The 19099-nt window shown below is 45.8% G+C and overlaps 1 long non-coding RNA gene across 1 annotated transcript; it reads right to left on the minus strand.

Annotated features, from left to right (window-relative positions):
• Positions 1-1555: 1555 nt before the first annotated feature.
• LOC128095363 (uncharacterized) lies at positions 1556-17883 on the minus strand. The gene is made up of 3 exons (XR_008213232.1): positions 17555-17883; positions 4767-4914; positions 1556-3267 (listed from the first exon to the last, which is right to left on the minus strand). It is a non-coding gene; the product is annotated as an uncharacterized LOC128095363 (long non-coding RNA).
• Between the last annotated feature and the right edge of the window lie 1216 nt (positions 17884-19099).

Here is a 19099-nt window from a genome sequence, read left to right on the forward strand (position 1 = left end):
GTCAAGTGTGGTGATTTATATAATCCCAGAACACTTGATGTTAAGATAGGAAACTGCCTCTAGATCAAGGCCAGCCTGGGCTACATAATGATTGTGAGGTCAGCCTATGCTATGTGTGTCTTTGTCTCAGAAAAACAGACAGACAGACAGACAAAGAAGCCACATATGGTGGCTCACAACAGTAATCCTGGATACTAAAGCAGGGGGATTGTGGTCCTTCCCCCTGCTATGGCCAGCTTGGGTCACATAGTGAATGCAAGGCCAGGCTTGGCTACATGAGACCCTCTCTTAAATATACTCCCACATACGAAGTCAGATGGCAGCTCAGTGGTGGAGGCTAGACCACACAAGGCCCTAGGTTCAATCCCTAGTTCTGAAAAGAAGGAGAGGAAGAAGGAGGAGGAGGAGGAGGAAGAGGAGGAGAAGAAAGAGAAGGAGGAGGATAAGTAACTATAGCTCCAGGGGGTCAAATGGCTTCTTCTGGCCTCCGCAGGCACCAACACAAGCAGGCACCAGGCATGCAAACAGTGCACATACAAATAGGTAGGCAAAACACGTATACATTTAAAATGAGAAATAGAAATAATTCAAAGAAATCGTTGCACGAGATTTTCAAATAACTAATAAGAAAGCATTTAAGAAAAAGAAAAAAAAAGGGAAAAAAATCACAAAGTCACGTCCAGAATGTTGTTGAAGTAGATTCCAGGATAAGGGTGTAGCCTGTGGTTACAGGACAGGCACCAAGGGTGAGGCTTGTGGTTAATCTTCCTAGTGCAAGAAAAATAGGTGTGCATGGCAGACAACCGCGGCCTTGTGCCATCAGCAGGGGGAACAGCCCAGGTACAGTCCTTTGAGAAGGAGTTGGGACAGGATCTCATGTTTCCGAGGCTGGTCTCTATGACCTTGGATTCCTGATCTTCCAGCCTCATTGCCCTCACCACGCCCAGTTTACTTGGGGCTGGGTTAAACCCAGGGCTTCCTATGGGCTAGGAAGAGCTCTACCCCCTGAGTTATATCCCCGGTGCTTTTCTTTGTTTGTTTGCCAAACAGGATCTCTCTGTGTAGTCCTGGAAAGGACCAAGCAGATGCCCTAACAGCTGCTCAGTCTTCTCTCAGAGATCAGGCCTCTATGTCAGTTTCCTGAGACTGAGAAAGCAGTTTCTGGGAGGACCGTGAACAAAAGACAGCAAATCACTGAGGCCCCTGCCAGCAGGGCGGGGAGATAGGACACACTAAGCCTGGGCCACTGAGCCAGCCCCACAGTTAGTACATGCTAGGCCAGCCAGCCTCCATAGCAGCTCAAGGACAAAGCCTAGGACTTGCCCAGGCCTGCCCCAAAATGGGTAACTGTAACCCCCAACTAACCCTAGTCAACTAAAAGTTACTAACATGATTGCCACTACATAAACCAATCCTGCGTCTGTTCCTATGTAGTCTGAAGACCCCAACCACCACCACCACACACACACACACACACACACACACACACACACACACACACACACACACACCTTGCTTTACTTCCTATAAAAACCCTGCCCCATTGCTACTCGGGGCCTCTCCTGCTCTGCTGCTGTGTCAGACAGACGGACGGACAGAGAGGCCCGGGCTAACTTGAAATAGTAAAAAGACTCTTGGCTTTTGCATTGGATTTGGTCTCCTGGTGATCTCTGGGGGACTCTGGGTACAACATTTGGAGTTTTCATCGAGATCCCCAATCCCACCGCAACCACCCTCCGTTGAGTCTTACTGTGCCTATTATCAGATTTGCCCGGCCAGTCTTTTCAGTTTCTGGTTTCTGCTTCCGGCCATTTGTAGCAGTGGGAGCTCCGTCCGTGAAGCTCGCATAAGATCTATGATGGACGCACCGATGGATTGCAGATTTGGGTCCTGGAAGACGTCCCAGGGCTCCTGGGAGGGGTCAGGAGACCCATCTGAGGGGGACTGGATTCCTTTGGTTTCTCTGGAGAGGCTAAGCGGGTCGCGACCGCAAGCCAAGAGTCCGATGACTCATTTTCAGATCTGCTGATAGATAAAGGAGCGCTCCTTGTCCTTGTCTCTGTCTGTGTTCTGACTGTTACTATGTTACTGTTCTGTTCCATATGACTGAACTGAGATAAGCAGGTAGCTCCTGCCAGGTGGGGCTTGCTTACAGCAAGAGAGGCCATCTGTTACATGGGGCTGGCTAAGCCCGCATGAGGCCAGTATTTATGTCTATGGCAGCGTTACTTGTTTCTGTCTCCTAATCTCCCTCATTTTCCTGGAAGAGGAGAGAGAGGCACAGCAAGGGCCACCTCCCTCCGGAGCTATTTTGCTTTCCGACAGGTGGGGCTGGTCTCGGTCTGCAGGAGAGGTCTGCAGCCAGCCAGCGGCTCTCACAGAGGGTGGGGGTACGTGCTCTTGGTGCAGAGATGGGAGCTGACTGCCTACAATTGACAAACGTCAGGAACACCGAACAGAGAATCTGGGATTAATTGTTAATTATTATAGTCAGAGGAGCTAACAATTTTTTTTTTTTTTTCAGGAACACTGGCAGCCAAGGACACACTCTGGGCCAAAATCCCCCTCCCTTCCTTCCTAAGCCAAATTTTTCTTTACTATGATAAAGTCAAGATCTCGTCTGCTGGCCATCAGCTTCCCTCCTTAACTCTTCTCTGTCCTGATACTACTTTAAAAAAAAATGTTAAATTACCAGCCTGCATACTTTGAAAAGCTTTGACTTTAAAATAAAAATCAAAGATACGGGACTGGAGAGATGGCTCAGAAGTTAAGAGCACTGGTTGCTCTTCCAGAGATCCTGAGTTCAATTCCCAGCGACCACATGGTGGCTCACAACCATCTATAGTGGGATCTGATGCCCTCTTCTGCCTGAAGGCATACATGCAGACAGAACACTGTATACATGATAAATAAATAAATCTTAAAAAAAAATCAAAGATACATTATATTTGGAAAAAAGTATGCTTTTACTTCCACAGGAAAAAAATTCATGGATTTTGGTAATTTGAGTTTAATGTGTTACAAATACTTGTCATCATTTAAGAAAATTGATTACAAATTATTATTGATTAGGATAAAAAAAGCTGCTGCTAGTCTCAAATGTTTCCCATTGATACAGGTTTTTCTATATTAATACAAATATAATTTTTATTATAATATATGCCTATATACGTTTCTATTCTTGTTTAAAATATTATACTTATGCGATGCTCTAAACTACTGGGAAGAAACCACAGGAAAGGACTTTGATGAAAATTTGCCCGTCATCTGAAAAGTAAGAGAAGGCAAAAGACTGAAATAATAAAAGGAAAGAAGGAAAAAACTGTATCTATGTCTGGCTATACCAGAATAGGGGAAGGCCTGACCTAAAGATACATGAAAAATTATGAAAGGCCAGAAGAAATACAAACTATACTGAACTTTAAGGAAAATTATAAAATATATTGGGGATTTAACCATGTTGGGTTAATTCTGGTTGGTTTTCTTCATTTAGAAAAAACTCTGATGATTCTTCACTGCAGAATATTATATTAAAAATGGAATCATGAGCCAGGTGGCAGTGGCACAGGCCTTTAATCTCAGCACTCAGGAGGCAGAGCCAGGCAGATCTCTGTGAGTTTGAGGCCAGCCTGGGCTACAGAGCGAGATCCAGGACAGCCACCAAAACTACACAGAGAAACCCTGTCTTGAAAACCAAAAAGTAGAAAAAAAAAATGGAATCATGCTCTGTAAAGGAGAAAGGAGGACTGAGGTCCAAAATACAGGTTAATAATTAATCATCACATTGCAGCCCTCTGGATTACAGGAGTCTATATGTTTGGCCTCCTATGAAATGACAAGGCAAAAGTTCTTAGCGATTCAGAATTTCATAGAGAAATCCAAACCTGTTCCTTAAAACTGTCAACATCACATCTGTGATCTACAATGAAAGCTGCAGTCTAACTGCTCATATAATGTCTATATATAGGAAAAATGCTTATAAAATATACTTATAGGAGAAAAACAGAACCTGAGAGGTCCATTCGACTTATATATCTACAGGATAACAGATTGGCCTGGTTGTTACCAGACTTAAAGATGTTTTCAAGATTAGGCCTTGATTCATTTAGCTCAGATATATTTAATAGACAATGATCCTCAAACCCATCAAAGATCTGATGAACATGGCGTTTAAATTATTTAATAAAATGCTTACTATAGCAAACAGAGACTCCCAGCTCCTAGCAATGACTCCCGGGGGCTCCAAAGACGATATGGAACAATGACATGAGGATGCCACCTGAATTGTTGACAACACCGACCACTGGGCAAGATGCCCTGACTCAACACCTGCTGCCAGGGATCCGGCCCAGACTGGATGAATGAGACACTGACAAAATAAGCTCAGTCTTCCCCAAGTTCCTCCTCTACTGGGAGAACTTTCACCTTATGGGTCTGCAGCCAAAGACTGATGCTGTCCTGACACCTGTCCTGCCAACGCTGTGAAGACTACAGGAGCCTGGGATGATGGCGGTCCGGGTCATGGATAGTCTCTGTCATTTTTTAATAGATTTGGAAGCTGCTTAGTCTGCACTCAGAATTTATCCTTCTCAGGCTGGAGAGGTGGCTCAGAGGTTAAGAGCACTGGCTGCTCTTCCAAGGTCCTGAGTTCAATTCCCAGCAACCACATGCTGGCTCACAACCATCTGCAATGAGATCTAGTGCCCTCTTCTGGCCAAAAGAACACTGTACACGTAATAAATAAATCTTTTAAAAAAAGAACTTACCCTTCTCAGATCTCTCCTGGCATCGATGACTGGGCTAGCTACAGCTCTGTCAGCTTAGCACCATCAGTCAACCAGAGTCTTCCACAAGGTTGCAGCCACCTTATTAGTTCTTGATCAATGCCTTAATTAATTAAAGCTATTAGGTCTCCTGAAAAAAAAAAAAAGAGAGAGACAAACAGATTTGCCTTACTCACAAGCTTCATATTAAGGGATAAACAGGTTTCAAACATAATTTGAAATGGCTGTTCTTAAATAATAGCTGGGGGGCTGGAGAGATGGCTCAGAGGTTAAGAGCACTGCTTGCTCTTCCAGAGGTCCTGAGTTCAATTCCCAGCAACCATATGGTGGCTCACAACCACCTGTAATGAGATCTGGTGCCCTCTTCTGGCCTGCAGGGATATATGCACTGTATACATAATAAATAAATAAATTTAAATAAAAAATAGCTGTTTATATTTCTAAGAAATAATAAATTCTAAGGATCTAAAAAATATAAAGACATGAGGAAGATATATAAAAGATATTACAAAGCTTCTTTCCTTCACCATACTGTTATTGCAATGGACCTTCAGAAGTTCAGAATTTAACGTTAATAGAATTCTGATAGGCTAATAGAGCAACAACTGCTTACTGTTTGGATTATGAGCTCAAGATTTTAGATCTCTTTTGGTTGTCTTCTAAATACAGACTTACAGATGCTTTTCACTGGGCCAAAGACATTTCAGTCCAATTTATACCTGGCTTTTTAGCCCAAATCTATAACTTTTGCTAGGACTCAAGGGTATGAGTCGACTCCTGCTGGTTGCTGGGTTTTGTGTGTGTGTGTGTGTGTGTGTGTGTGTGTGTGTGTGTGTGTGTGTGTGCTTTGTTTTGTTTTTTGAGACAAGGGTTCTCTGTGTAGTTTTAGTGCCTGTCCTGGATCTTGATCTGTAGACCAAGAAGTGGTGAAGAAAAGAGATCCACCTGGCTCTGCCTTCAGAGTGCTGGGATTAAAGACGTGCCACCACTACCCGGCTTACTCCTACTGTTTTACAGATACCTGTTACCTGCTTTTTCTACAATATGGGTTTCAATACAGATTGAGAATGCTAATCTATCAGGAACTTTTATGTCTTTTCATGAAATGGAAATTCACACAAACGTCAAAAAACTGGGAAAGTCGTAAAACTTGGATCTGCTTCTCACAGGTCAAAAGGATTCCAGATAAATTCAGCCTAAGTTTCCCCTCCTGTCTATTCCTGAGGATGGCATTTTTCTCTCCCCTGGACTTGGGACTCCTCTCTTTCCTCAGTTACTGAGACTATGATTCTGAAAGTTCCAAATAAGTTCATGAATTTTAACTCCTGTTCCTAGTTTATATCTATCTCAACAGGTTTCCAAGCATCATTTGCTGGTGACAACCTACTCCAAATGACTGTGAGCCCTGAACTTGCTGAAAGCTGATATGGACCAATCCAGCCGATAGAAATGCCATCTCTTCAGCTGGTCAGTGAGCTGGATGCTTCTAAATTCCCTCCTTGCCTTTGACTAACTTTCTGGCTCTCCAGAGTCCTGACAACAACTTCCCAATATCAGCAGGAAGCAATTACAGAAGAGAAAATGTCACCCTTGTTCCCCCCACCCATAACATGAATCATAAAAAGTCTTATAATAAAAAAAAACCCAGAGCCAGATATTGGGGAGAAAGCTGAATGATCAGAGAAACAAGACACAGCCAACTTCACCTTGCCAACTCCTCAGCCAGTCCTCTTTCCATGAATCCTCAGACTGAAAGCCTGAGTCCTTACCCTTGAGGGTCTCAGGTGAACTGTTTAAATGCTTCTAGCTCCTGGTCCTCACGCCTTATATACGCTTCTGCTTCCTGCCATCACTTCCTGGGAATAAAGGCGTGTGTCCTTCCCAAGCAAAGACATGAGATCTTAAGTGCCGAGATTAAAGGCATGTGCCGCCATGCCTGGCTCTGTTCCTAGTGTGGCCTTGAACTCACAGAGATCCAAATTGATCTCTGCCTCCCGAGTGATAGGATTAAGGATGTGTGCCACCATCGCCTGGCCTCTATGTCTAATCTAGTGGCTGGCTCTGTCCTCTGATCCTCAGATAAATTTTATTTATTAGAGCACAAACAAAATATCACCACACCCTCCCACCTCCTGAATGTTAGCACAAATGTAAATTGCTTGTCATAGGGAACCTGAGATAAAATAATAACTGGTCCCCATTCTCATTTCCAAGTTCCTTCAGGATAAGGAACTCTGTCAGCCATCAGAGGGGCTTTTGGCTCTTCTGCTAATTGATGTTGGCTGTTTTGTCATCCATGACTTAACTAAATGATGATTCCTGTCTGGGTACCACTAAACTGAGGATGCTAGAATCCCAGTATCAGCCCCTGGACCAAACCCATGACACACTTGCAGATGGCAACAATTATATAAGGGGAGGCTCACTTTGCCATTGAAAACGGGAAATGGGCTCTGTGTGCAACAACCCCTACATGGCTATTCCCTCCTCTGTAATCTCACTCAGAATCCAGTGGGAGCCGGCTTCCTGACCCCACTGGAAGATACTTGGTGGACATACACTTCTGGCTTGTCCCCCTAAGTTAGTGTTCAAGTTTTAGATCAAAACAAAAACACTCTCACTTCCTGGTCCAATTAGTCTCCAAAATAATCTACTACCCTGATGATAAAGTCTTTTACCAAAAAGAAACATCTCCAAGATGGGAGATGATATACTACTCAAGGGGGAAATGAAAGGACCAAGCAGACGCCATAACAGGTTGTCAGTCTTCTCTCAGAGATCAGGCCTCAATTTCAGTTTCCTGAGACCTGAGCAAGCAGTTTCTGGGAGGGCCATGAACAAAATACAATTATAATCCCTGATGCCCCTGCCAGCAGAACTGGGAGATTGGACACACGAAGTCTGGGCCACTGAGCCAGTCCCCACAGTCAGTACGCGAGGCCAGCCAGATAACTGTAACACCCAACTAACCCTAGCCAATCAAAAGTTTCTAACATGATCACCACTCCCATAAACCAATCCTGAGTCTGTTCTATGTAGTCTGATGACCCCAAGACCCCCACTTGCTTTACCCCCTATAAAAACCCTGCCTCATTGCTACTTGGGGTCTCTCCTGCTCTACTACTGTGTCAGAGGGACAGAGGAGCCCGGGTTTAGCCGCAACAGTAAAAAGACTTTGCTTTTGCATCAGATTTGGTCTCTTGGTGGTCTTTGGGGAACTCTGGGTACAACAGTCCTGGCTGTCCTGGAACTCACTCTGTAGACCAGGCTACCTTCAAAATTAAAGACCCACTGCCTCTGCCTCTGGAGTGCTGGGATTAAATGAGTTGGACACTCATCTCCACCCCCACCCCCACCACTGGCCCAGTGCTTGTGTTCTTCAGAGAGAGTTTTTATAGCCCCAGCTGGTCTGGAAGTCACTCTAGCTCAGGCTGTCCTCAAATCCCAGAGATCCTCCTGAGTGGATCTGAGTGGACCAGACTACTCCAGAGTGCTGGGATTACAGGCTGGCACCACCGCACCAGACTTTGGTGTACATGTTGACTATCACCCCACAAGCATAAGTCAAGCTGTGACAGGCCCCCAGACCTGAGCACAGCGGAGACCGTGATGGAAGTACCGTTCAGGCCTCAGAACCCAGCACACAGGCAGCAACACCTGCCAAAATGAAAACAAATTCTGAAATCCATCATTGTCCACAGTTCTGGGGAAGTCTCTAAATATACTAACCGCGCTTTTTGGCTTCTGGAGTTCTGCTTCGGCCAAACTGTTTTTGTTAGTGTAGTCACTGGCGGGCTGCTCTCTAGGGACTGTAGAGATGGCTCCGTGATTAAGAGCACTGGCTGCTCTTCCAGAGGATCCAGGGTTGATTCCCAGCAGCTACATAGCAGCTCAATATTGCCTATCATTTCAGTTGCAGGGGATCTGACACCCTCATACAGATATACAGACATACATGCAGGCCAAACACCCATGCACACACCAATGCCTCGCAACAAAGCCAGAAATGTGGGCCAGGCGGTGGTGGCGCATGCCTTTAATTCCCGCACTCAGGAGGCAGAGGCAGGTAGATCTCTGTGAGTTCCAGGCCAACCGGGTCTACATAGTGAGTTCCGGGAAAGCCAGAGCTGTTACAGAAAAACCCTATTTAAAAAAAAAGAAGGTGCCGGGCGGTGGTGGCGCACGCCTTTAATCCCAGCACTCGGGAGGCAGAGCCAGGCGGATCTCTGTGAGTTCGAGGCCAGCCTGGACTACCAAGTGAGTTCCAGGAAAGGCGCAAAGCTACACAGAGAAACCCTGTCTCGAAAAACCAAAAAAAAAAAAAAAAAAAAAAAAAAAAAAAAAAAAAAAAAAAAAGAAGGCAGCAGAAATTTGGGCGATGCTGAGTATGTCTTAGGTCTGGTGTTGCTCTAGTTAACACATTCCTAGATTAAAATCTGACTTTCTAACAAGGCGTACCTCCCACACCAGCCGCTCAGTCTTAAATTGTTTGTCTCCCGTGACTTCTGGGACCTCATCCATTATCTATTCCCTCATCAGTTCGGTCTGTAACAAACCTCCCTGAGAAATGTTGAGTGTGGCTTGTTTTTTTGGTTTGTTTGTTTGAGATAGTGTTTCCTATCACCGGTGTTGTCCTCTAATTTGTGCACAAGCTGTCCTCGAAGTGGCCTTCTTGCCTCTACCTCCCCAGTGCTGGGATCCCAGATATCTATCATTATCATTTGATAAAGATTTGCTGGGGCCGGTAAGACGGCTCACTAGGCAAACGGCACTCGGCAACCAAGCCCGACACACACACACACACACACACACACACACACTAAATAAACGTATTTTTCTTTTAAAGATTTGCTGAAGGATGTAATAATATCAACCACAGAAGAAATAAGGGGGAGGGCCCGGAGAGATGGCTCAGTGGTTAAGAGCACTGGCTGCTCTTCCAGAGGACCCAGGTTCAATTCCCAGCACCCACATGGCAACTCACAACTGTCTGTGACTCCAGTTCCAGGGGATCTGACACTCTCACACAGGCATACATGCAAGCAAAAAAAAAAAAAAAAAATACAATTTTAAATAAAAAAAACAAAATGAAATAAGAGAGAAAATATAGGTTCAAAGAAAACTGTTATTCATAGACAGGCAGGTGTTCTTCCGGCCTCCACGTGCACACCGTGATCCCAGCATGTCCACACACATACACAAATAAAAGCGCTTGTACATACACACAAACATGAAATAAATACAAAACAAACAAAAAGTAAGGTGGTGGGGGGGGTCATTTTCTTCCTGTTTTCTTTTTCCTCCTCTTTGCTAACCAATGTGGGGACGGGCTTCATGAGACTCCGTCTCAAAACAGTAAACCAAGCAATAAATAAAGCGTATGGTCCAGTGACAATACAACTATCACCTCCAACTAGTTCTCAAGCGTTCCTCTCACTCCCAAAGGAAACCTCGAACAATTACTCTATTTCTCCCCTCGCCCGCCCGCCCGCCTCCCTTGCCGCCTCTCACCTGCTTCCCAGCTCCATGCATTTGCCTATGGGCAATCTCGGTGCCTCATTTCCCACGGGGCACCAGGCTCTCTCAGAAGGGCTCTGGGATCAGAGGTTCTCTCTGCCTCCCTCCTCTCCTCCCCCCCGCCCCCGCCCCCCGGGTCCGAGCCAGCTACATCACAGCCCCCCCCTTCCCTGCTCTTTTTCTCCTTTCCCCTTCTCGCCCATCCTGTATGAACCTCTCGTGTTGTCTGCGAGAACCAAGCCTACACAGCCAGCCATCTGCTTTTCAGGGCTACAGTTAACTGCAAAGCCAGGGGGTTGGAAATATATAAGAATGGGCCACCGGGGTGTAGTGGCGCATGCCTTTAATCCCAGTATTCGGGAGGCAGAGGCAGGAGGATCCCTGTGAGTTCCAGGCCAGCCTGGTCTGCAGAGTGAGTTCCAGGACAGCCAGGATTGTTTCACAGAGAAACATTGTCTCTAAAAACCAAACCAAACAAACAAACAAACAAAAAAAGGGCCACCAGAAGAAGAAGAAGAAGACACAAGATAGGTGCAGAGGGATCCTGATGGAAGGAAGTGCAATGGATCAGGGACTCAGAGGCAGGAGAATGTCTTGAGAGGCCATGGAGGAGGATCCCTGCACCCCAAGGCAGGAGCAGGGCTTATACGCTAAGCTAGACAGAGGGCTACAGCCAAAGAGGATATCCCTGGGCTTTCTCTAAAGCTATTAACCTGTCATTAGTGAAGAAGCCGTCTGGAAGCTGGGTGTGGTAGTTAATACCTGTAATTCCTGAATTTGGGGGTGCCGAGTCAGGAGGAGCAAGAGGTCAAGAGTAGCTTGGGCTACATAAAACTTTATTTAAAAAAAAAATCGAGTAGTACCTGGCACTTCCGAAAGTGGAGAGGGAGGGAGTGGGGAAGAGAGGGAGGGAGAGACGACTGACATGAAACCGCTCAGCTGACTTTTTCTTTTTTTTTCGTTTTTTCTTCCTTCCTTCCCTTCCTTCCTTCCTTCCTTCCTTCCTTCCTTCCTTCCTTCCTTCTTTCTTTCTTTCCTTCTTCCTTCCTTCCTTCCTTTCTTTCTTTTTTTTGAGACAGGGTTTCTCTGTGTATCCCTGGCTGTCCTGGGTTTTTTATTTTTTAATTTTTAAATTTAGTCTACTGCCAAGACCAACACACCGAATTCAATCTTCATGATGCTTGTAGTAGAAAAAGAAAAGCTACTACTTCAAGCTGTCCTCCGACCACGAGGGCACCTTGGCATGTGCCCTACTCCAGCCCAAGACACACACAAAATCAATAAATACAAATGTCACTAATTTTTTATTTATTATTTTTGTTTTGAGATGGAGTCTCACTAGGTAGCCCTGGCTGGCCTGGAACTCACTATGCAGACCCAGTTTAGCCTCGAACTCACAAAGATCTACTTGCCTTTCCTTCCCAAGTACTGGGATTCAAGGGGTGCAACATCACACCCTGCCAAATTTTTTTTTAATTCTGTATTATTTTTCCCTTTATTTTTATCTTATGTATATGAGTGTGTTCCTTGCATGTACATATGTGCACCTTGTGTGTACGTAAGGTGCCCAAGAAGGCTAGAAAAGAATGTCTGATCCTCTAGGGTTGGAATGACAGACAGTTGTGAGCCACTATATGGGTTATGGGAATTAAATGGGGGTTCTCTGTAAGAGTAGCCAGTGCTCTTAACCACTGAGCCATCTCATCTATCCTCCCAATTTTATTTTATTTTATTTTATTTTTGTAATTTTTACATTTTAAAATAGGCAGTGGTGGTGCATGCCTTCAATCCCAGCAGCACTCAGGAGGCAGAGGCAGGTGGATCCCTGAGACTGAGGCCAGCCTGGTCTACAAACTGAGTTCCTGGACAGCCAGGGCTACACAGAGAAACCCTGTCTTGAAAAACAAGAACAAAAACCAAAGAAAAATATTTAGTTAACTTTTTTTTCTTTGAGTCAAGGTACCATGCAGCCCGGGCTGCCTTCCAATAATCTACAGCTTATAGCTGAGAATAACATCAGTCGTCCTGCCCTCTCTCAAGGGCTAGGATCACAGCTCCAGCCACCTTACTCTGCGAGTGTTGGGGCTGGAGCCCACAGGGCTTTGTACATGCTAGGCAAGCTCTCTACCAACTGAGCGACACCCCCAGCCCTGTCCAAGCCTTTGGTTTATTTACTCATTTATTTATTTATTGTGTGTGTGTGTGTGTGCGTGCGTGCGCGCGCGCGTGTGCGCCTATATGGATGCCAGAGAACATCCTTCTCAGTGGTACTCCTCAAAAGACACATATCCTATTTTTAAATTTTTTTTGTTCCTTTTGTTTTTTCAAGACAGGCTTTCTCTGCATAGCCCTGGCTGTCCTAGAACTCACTCTGTAGACCAGCCCGACCTCAGACTCACAGAGATCCACCTGCCTCTGCCTCCTCAGTGCTGGGATTAAATGAGTGGGCCACTACTGCCAGGCTGATTTTTTATATTTTTGTTTTTTGGGTGTGTGTGCACAAGTGTTTAGAATACATACGGAGGAGTGTGTCAGCTGTTGTGTAGGTACAGGAAACGCAGGTTCTCTGCAAGAGCAGCAAGCGCTCTTAACTTCTGGGCCATCTCTCCAGCCTTATTTATTTATTAACATGGGCACAGGAGATCAAACTCAGGCCTTCATGCTGGGGAAACAGTTACTTTACCAACTGAGCCTCATACTCCCAAGGGTCAGAAGCAGAAAGGGAGGGGAGAAGATGCTGTAATGAGTCAGAAGATGAACTGGAGGGAGGGGGGAGGGAGGGAGAGAGAGAGGGAGGGAGGGAGGGAGAGAGGGGGAGGGAGGGAGGGAGGGAGGGAGAGGAGGAGGGAGGGAGGAGAGGAGGAGGGAGGGAGGGAGGGGAGGAGGGAGGGAGAGGTCACTAGACTCCCAGAGATAACAGGCAAGGAATGATAGTGAGGAGCATTTGTAACCTGAGCATTCTGAAGAGAAGAAATTCATAGTCATCTTTAGCAACACAGGGAACTGAGACCAGACAGGGCTGTGTGAGTCTCCATATAACAAGGTTCAGTGGGTAAAGGTGCTTGCTGCTGAGCCCGACAACCTGGTTCAGTCTCTGGAACCCACATGGTAGAAGAAGAAAACTGACTCCTGATCATCTCAGGTACAATAGGTTATGCACACCAACACACAGACACACACACATACACACACACACACACACACACACACACACACACACACACAGACACACACACAGAGACAGACATACAAACACACACAGAGGCACACAAACACACAGATACACAAACACACACACAGACACACAAACACACAGATACACAAACACACACAGACACACACACACAGAGACACACACATAGACATACACAAACACACACAGAGGCACACACACAGAGACAGACATACAAACACACACAGACACACAAACACACACACAGACACACAAACACAGAGATACACAAACACACACAGACACACACAGAGACACACATAGACATACACAGACACACGCAGAGGCACACACACAGAGACACAGACACACAAACACACACAGAAAAACACACACACACAGAGACACACAGATACACACATACAGATACACACACACACACAATAAAAACATAATAATTTTTAAAATGTCAGGAAGTGGCCGGGCGGTGGTGGCCCACACCTTTAATCCCAGCACTCGGGAGGCAGAGGCAGGCGGATCTCTGTGAGTTTGAGGCCAGCCTGGACTACAGAGCGAGATCCAGGACAGGCACCAAAAAAAACTACACAGAGAAACCCTGTCTCGAAAACAAACAAACAAAACAAAACGAAACAACAACAACAACAAAGTCAGCCAGTGGATTCTGTCTGGAGCTTCTGGGAAGGAACCAAACAAACGAAGACTGGACCTCAGCCTAATGAGACCTTCCCGATGCTGCAGATTCCGATCTGTGTTATCAGTGGTCTTCCCTGCGGTGACCACAGTTAGCCCCTCCTACTACTTTTGCATTAGAGATGACATCTGAACTCAAACCTGCCTGAGCTGAAATCTTAAGTTTTTTGGGGGGTCATAGTCTTTTTCTCTTTCAGTGTTAGGACAGGACCCGGGGCCTTGGGCCAGGCAAACTCTCTACCACTCACTACAACCCCTGCCTTCCGCAATCTCTTGAATCTGTGCAATTTGGGATGATTCCAGGTATTCTGTCCTCGGGTCAGTGGGCTGTGTGTATGTGTGTGAGTCACATAGACATGAGTCAAGAAGCGGAGCATCCCCTGGGCGTGGTGCGTGCCGGCTATCCCAGCCGTCGGGGGGATGAGGCAGGAAGACGGACGCAAGTGTGGGTCCAGCCTGGGCACATAGGAAGAGCCTGAACAGAGAGGGACGGAGAGAGAAACAGAGAACAGTAATGCCAGACACTACGGGCATTTTCATGGTTCTCTCCCTCTCTCTCTCCCCTCCCTTCCTTTCCCGTCTCCCTCCACTTCTTTGAGACAGGGTCTCATGGATGGACTCAAATTCCCTTGAACTTCAGCTCCTCCTGCCCCACCTCCCCAGGTGGGCAATATCCCATCTGGTTAAGGTGGTGTTGCCAGTAGAAACCAGGGCTTTATGAATTCTAGGCACACTCTCCCAACTGAGCTACGTCCTCAGCCCTGTCTATTTGTGATTTTGATTTTCCGAGACAGGGTTTCTCTGTGTAGTTTTGGTTGTTCCAGAACTCGCTCGGTAGACCAGGCTGGTCTCAAACTCACAGAGATTCGCCTGCCTCTGCCTCCCGAGTGCTGGGATTAAAGGTGTGGGCCACCACTGCTTGACATAATTTTTTTTTTTTTTGAGAGAGTCTCACTACTGAGCTCTGACAGGCCTGGAACTTCCTGCATACATTGAGCTAGCCTTAACCTTGAGGCAATCCTCTTGCCTCTGCTTCCCAAGAGCTGGGGCTGGGCTGGCAGGCACGCATCGACATAGCTACCACTCACTGTATGTGTGTGTATGTGTGTGTGTCTGTCTGTCTGTGTGTGTGTGTCTCTCTGTGCGTCTATGTGTGTGTGTCTGTGTGTCTCTGTGTGTGTGTGTGTCTGTGTCTCTCTGTGTGTGCGAGTATGTGTGTCTGTCTGTCTGTGTGCGTGTATGTGTGTCTGTCTGTGTGTCTCTGTGTGTGTGTGTGTCTGTCTGTGTCTCGCTGTGTGTATCTGTCTCTGTGTGTGCACGAGAGTATGTATGTGTGTGTGTCTGTCTTTCTGTGTGTCTCTGTATGTGTGTGTGTGTCTGTCTGTGTCTCTGTGTGTATATGTGTGTGTCTGTCTGTGTGTCTCTGTATGTGTGTGTCTGTGTGTCTCTGTGTGTATCTGTCTCTGTGTGTGCGTGCGCACGAGTGTGAGTATGTGTCTGTGTTTGTCTTTCTGTGTGTGTCTCTGTGTGTGTGTGTCTGTCTGTCTTTCTGTGTGTCTCTGTATGTGTGTGTCTGTGTGTCTCTGTATGTGTGTGTGTGTCTGTCTGCATCTTTCTGTGTGTCTGTTTGTGTCTCTCTGTGTGTATCTGTCTCTGTGTGTGTGCGTGAATGTGTGAGTATGTGTGTGTGTCTGTCTTTCTGTGTGTGTCTGGGGGTGTGTGTGGGTGTCATTCTCTTTCTTGGGTCTCACTATGTAGCCCTGGCTGGTCTGGAACTCACTCTGTAGACCAGGCTGGCCTCAAATTCAGAGATCCACCTGCCTCTACCTCCCGAGTGCTGGGAAACAGGCGTGCGCCACCACACCCAGGCTTTATTATTTGGTTCCTGATACTCAGTATCTTTTCCTCTGAGTCTTCCTGGTTCAAAGCCCTCCCGAGATTTCCCAGTACCCCAGCGAACCATTCCAAGTCTTTGTGGCATCCTAGAGCTTTGGGTTTTACTCTGCTGTTTTCTACTGGCTGCTCCCCTCTGAACTTACAGAGGCATTGCACTTTCACAGGCCAGAAGGTTTGGGGACGGCCTGACTCTGCAGAGGCCTTCTCTTACTCTGCAAATTCTCACACGTCCTCTTTCTCAGTGTGGTTGGTGAGGCTTCCCAGTGAGCTTCTACCCCCTTCCCCACTCCTCATAAACACCGGCTACAGCTGCTAGTTGATAATCTCCTCTTGGGTGGGGGGGCAGACCACTGTGCCCCTTATTACAACTTAGTTACTCCCCCCTGCCCCCCGTGAATTTATGTGTTCTTGTTTTGGGGGAGGTGCATTTCTGTGTGCTAGAGTGTACGCCTGTAGATGTGGATGTATGCGGAAGCCAGAGGACAGCTTCCAGTGTCCTTTCTCAGGTACCACCCACCTTGAATTTTGATATAGGGTCTGTAACCAGCCTAGAACTCATGAACTATGCTGGCTGGCCAGTGAGCCTCATCAGATTCTCTGGCACTGGGATTACTGGCAAGCCACCATGGCCAGTTTTTACTTTATTTTATTATTATTTTAATTACATTTATGGGCCAGCCATGGTGGGACACAGCTTTAGTTCCAGCGCTAGGGAGGCAGAGCCAGGTAGGTCTCTGTGAGTTCGAGGGCAGCCTGGTCTACAAAGTTAGTTCTAGGCCAGAGAGGGCTATGTAGAGAGATCCCGTCTCAAAAAAACAAACAAAATTAAATATAAATTTTTAAAAATTGACCTTTTTAAAAATTTGTCCGTGTAAGTGTGCAACTCTAGCACACGTAGGTCCTGTCAGAGATCAAGCAGTGTGTCAGTTCTCACCTTCTGTCATGTGAGTCCCAGAGGTCTAACCCAGGTTGTCAGGTTTGGTGACGGCATCCTTACATGGTGGACTGTCCCTCCAACATCCTCCAGCTCTCTTCCCGCCCCCGCCCCTGCCTGGAGTCTGGGGGCCAAACTTCCATCCTCAGGTTTACATGACAACGACTTTCCCTACTGATGTAAGTTTCAAGGATTAAACCCAGATAGACAGGCTTGTTCAGCAAATGCATTCACTCCTCAATCCATCTCTCAGGCCCTCGATATTGTTTTTTGTCGGAGCTGAGGACCAAACCCAGGACCTTGCGCTTGCTAGGCAAGTGCTCTACCACTGAGCTAAATCCCCAACCCATATATATATATATATATATATATATATATATATATATATATATATATATATATATATATATATCCTCATGGAGCCCAGGCTGGCTTTGAACTCATAAGGATGAACGAACTCAAATTTCTGAGACTCCTGATTCCGTCTCCACAGTGCTGAGATAGCAGGTGTCTCTGGTCCCAAATACCTATGCTAGCTACCTTGGTTTCTCTTACGTTCTTCCTCTTAGGGAAGGGACCCTGTTGTATTAGTGGTTTCCTTCCAGATGAAACATTCCTTCCAGGAGGGAGAGAGAAGACTCATGAGACTTGGGAGGTCAACACAGTTCACATGCCTGGAAAGGTTTTTCCTTAGGAAAAATCTCACACAACAAAGCCTAAAGTCCTAGTGCCCAAACACTGGAAATCCAGCAGAATTTAAGGTCTAGGACCAAAGAGATGGGGTCAGTGGAACATTACGCAGCCCTAAAAAGGATGCTGTGTGTGTCTCAGTCTGTGTTCTGCTGTTGCAAACAGGAGACCACAGACTGGGTAAGTCACCAAGGAGAGCATCTGAGGCCCAGAAGCTACATCTGGTGTTGGCCTTCTTGCTGACCAAGTCCAGAGATGGTGCTAGCATTAGATGTTGGAAAGACAGGAGGCTTCTAGAGACTCAGTTAAATTATTAAATTAGTCTACAAGTATGACAATCTACTAACCCAATGAGTGATTGTCTTTCTTTTTTTAATTTTCCTTTAAAACATTTTAAAATTATATATATATATATATATATATATATATATATATATATATATATATATATATATATATATATATGATTTTTGGAGACAGGGTTTCTCTGTATAACAATCCTGGCTGTCCTGGAACTCACTCTGTAGACCAGGCTGGCCTTGAACTCACAAAGATCCGCCTGCCTCTGCCTCCCGAGAGCTGGGGTTAAAGGCATGTGCCACCACGGCCCGGAGCAAATAGCTTCTTGGTTAGTTACGAAACTTTGTGTCCGCTTCCTTTTCTAAGTTCTGGGATTCTGATGTGGTTATCTATTAAATTAATAGAAAAATTAGCTGTGGTAGTGACCCAAGCCTTTAATCCCAGCAATGAGGAGGTAGAAGCAGGTGGATCTCTGTGAGTTCCAGGCCAGCCTGGTCTATGTACATGGTAAGTTTCAGGAAAGCCAGGGCTACACAGAGGCACTGTCTCAAAAACAAATAAACAAACAAGCAAATAAACAAAATTTTAAAAAAGATTTTTATTGTGTGCATTCCTATATGCCATAGTGTGTGTGTGTGTGTGTGTGTGTGTGTGTGTGTGTGTGTGTGGATGTGTGTGTGTAGGTGTGTGTATGTGTGTGTATGTGTGTATATGCGTGTGTGTGTATGTGTATATGTGTGTAGGTGTGTATATGTGTGTGTAGGTGTGTATATGTGTGTAGGTGTGTATATGTGTGTGTATATGTGTGTAGGTGTGTATATATGTGTGTGGATGTGTGTATATGTGTGTGTAGGTGTGTATATGTGTGTGGATGTGTGTGTCTGTGGATGTGTGTGTATGTGCATGTGTTTATATGTGTGTGTAGGTGTGTGTGTGTGTGTGTGTGTGTGTGTGTGTATGTGTTTATATGTGTGTGTAGGGGTGTGTGTGTGTATGTGTTTATATGTGTGTGTAGGGGTGTGTGTGTGTGTATGTGTGTATGTGTATGTGTTTATGTGTGTGTGTGTGTATATGTGTGTGTGTGTGTGTGTGTAT

The sequence above is a fragment of the Peromyscus californicus genome, unplaced genomic scaffold (genome assembly GCF_007827085.1).
Source record: "Peromyscus californicus insignis strain IS unplaced genomic scaffold, ASM782708v3 Scaffold_4__1_contigs__length_199733344, whole genome shotgun sequence".
NCBI lineage: Eukaryota > Metazoa > Chordata > Mammalia > Rodentia > Cricetidae > Peromyscus > Peromyscus californicus.